The sequence below is a fragment of the Electrophorus electricus genome, chromosome 25, assembly GCF_041902795.1.
Source record: "Electrophorus electricus isolate QZ-2024a chromosome 25, ASM4190279v1, whole genome shotgun sequence".
NCBI classification, from domain to species: Eukaryota; Metazoa; Chordata; class Actinopteri; order Gymnotiformes; family Gymnotidae; genus Electrophorus; species Electrophorus electricus.
This window is the reverse complement of record NC_137521.1, coordinates 8750001-8753052: the sequence shown is the minus strand read 5'-3', so window position 1 is coordinate 8753052 and position 3052 is coordinate 8750001.

Here is a 3052-nt window from a genome sequence, read left to right as displayed (position 1 = left end):
CAGAGAGCGAGAGAGAGAGAGAGAGAGAGAGAGAGAGAGAGAGAGAGAGAAAGAGAGAAACAGAGGCAGAGACGTCTGCACTCACACACAAACCCACGCGTCTGCACGAAGCCCACAGCTTCTCATCATCACAGCTAAAAACTTCGGGCTGCAGTCAGAAGGAGTGGCAGAGCGAGACGGAGCAGCAGCCCGTCCATGACCGCAACCCTTCTACAGGAGCCAAGGGTTCAGATCTCACAAATGCACCTAAAACCTCTTTCTAGGTTTGTACTCAATAATAAGGTTAACTGGTGCTGTTTAAACAGTACAGTGGTAAAACACACACACACACACACCCCTTTACCTGGTGTTCGTTTTGTTTACTAGTAAAAATGAATTCCATTCATAAATATAGAGGATATATTATGAAATATCATCCCTGATTTCTCACGTTCAAAAACTCATTTTACTGGGATTTATATTCTGCAACATAATCTGTTTTTATGAGTTGGCAAATGTCTTCATTATTGACTTTTAATCATTTCTGCTGTTCAGACTGCAGCTCGGTCTCTCAATTACAGGCCTGTGATGAAACTGATTCCAACCTTGCATCCTTGCATACATCATAAAGAGCTCTGGAATTAAAGGCTTTGCTGCTAATGCTGAACACTTCTTTACTAATTAAACTCAGTCTGTTGAATGCAGGTGGTTGAAAAGCTTTATTTATTCATGTAGCAATCCTAAAATCAAACTAATTTAAATATGCAATACTTACAGAAACTTCCTCATCACACTTAATTTGAATGCGTAAGACTGTTTGAAAAATGTCAAAATCATACAGTAACAATAATTACAGTATTGTTTGTTAAACTGCAGATTGCACCGAGACATGAAATGGAAACCATTGTTTGTTTGTATCTGTATGTGGTAATTATAGCCTGGTAAGGACAGGGCTGAGTGTTGAGTGCTGAGTGCAGAGCCTCAGTCTTATTGACTTCTGCATGGAGCAGTGCTCCTCAGGGCAGTTGGTGCGTGTCAAGTGTTTGGCACACAGGAAGATAGGGAGAGTGAGAGAGAGAGATGCAAGGATAGAGAAGAAGAAAGAGACAATATGGCTGGAAAACATCAGCAATCCATGTCAACCACAATACCTTGCATTTAAAAACCATGAGCTGCCACAGCAGCTTGAACCAGGAGATCTTATGACTGCAGGTCCCAGGTGTGCACACTTTTTCCCATTCCAGGAGGACTCGTGGTGCTGTGCTGTTGCATTGGTGGGCCTGGACACTGCTTTGAAACTTCAGTCCTGGATTCCATTAAAACACTCCAGCTTTGTGTTAACGGTGAGACTCTTTGGTATGTTACAGTCAACAAAATAAATTCGTCATAGGTACAACATACCTGGCAAATAAAACTAATTCTTATTCTAATGCTTTCCCATGATTCAGTCTCTCTATGTGAATCTAATCAGACAAGCAAGCCAGCAGCCAAAGCTGTTCAGCAGTGCAGGTGTGTCTCCCTTCCAGACTGTCTGTTAGGGCTAGAGGCAGGCACTGGTCAGCCAGCCCCCTCATACATACTCTGACACCAAATTAGCCAGGTGTCTTCCACCCCCCACCCCCCCCCCAACCTGGGCCTGACACTAATTATAGACGTGTTTACTCCTGTTTTTGAATCAACTGTCATGCACTTTCATAACACATGCTTGCCAAATATGCAACCTGTTAACAACCAGCAAAACAAGCTCCCAGTGAGGTGTTGCAGCAGAAACAAACACAAACTGCTGGAGGGATTAAGAGCACAGGAAGATGACTCAAAATACAGGAAGTGATTTCTATGCTGTTACTGCTGACTCCACCACTACAGATGAGACCACTTAGTTTTTCTGATTTTTTTCTCTAAACATTCCTCTGCCCACACAGTGTCCTTACAAAACATTCTCAAGATAGACAGGAAAAGTTTTGTCTGAGGTCATTCAGTGAACACAGTAATAAAAGCTGCTTATCAGATTCACTTATGTGTGTGTGTGTGTGTGTGTGTGTGTGTGTGTGTGTGTGTGTGTGTGTGTGTGTGTGTACTTTAGCTTCAAGGACAGAAAGCAATTATGTAAGGTCTGCTACACACTAGCACATTTTCACTTCAGCAGTACTGTATGATCTGTAACCAAAGCAGTATGTACTAGTGTGGCTTGATGTTTTCACATTTACTTAGACACAGTCTGTGAAACAGTGGGTAATTTTCTCAAAACCCCATACAGAACAAACAAATCTGCAAAATGCCATATCTCTTGTAAATTGAAACACTGCATTACGTCAATTGCCTCTTCTCAAATGATATTTTTACATTAAAATGAAACACACATACCTTCAGGTGAACAGTGGATTCATTTGCTACAGTGGATGCATTTTAATTCCAGTACCTTGGACAGCATACTAGCACTGGATCTCAGGTCAGCACCAAGGACAGCAATGATTCTTTCACATGGATTGAGAACCTAGTGAAAACCCTGACATTTAATTTCTTAGAGGGAGGTCCCCTTGCCTCACTCCTCCTCACCCCACTTAATTACAGTATATGGCATGAGTTTATTTTTAAAGTACACTGTGTTAGCAGGATTTTAATATATTTAAAAACAACATGGAAGCACATTATATCATATCAAACAGGAGCCATTAGGCACAAAGCCCATATTACTAGAATATAATCTTAATACATTTTGGGAAGACAAGCCACATGCCTGTGAGTGAGTCATTACATCATGATCATGTTCAATTGGGTGACATTTCGAATGCCCGGCGCCTGGATTGAGATTGAGTGCCGGTACCTAACTCCCCGAGGTGAGGGACATGTCAGCTCTCGCTGCTTATCATGTTGAGCGTTAGCGGCTTGGCGGCCCAACCGGGTGGCACTGGGAGGGGCAGGCCCTCCATGGCGCTCCAGCTCCCCACGCTCACCGCCCGGACGCTCCTCTCCCCTCCACCATCGCCGGCCACAACAACAACAACAACAACAACATATGGTGCTGGTCTGCCTTCCTGTCAGCTGCTGCACTGCTGTCATATTAAAGGAAGTT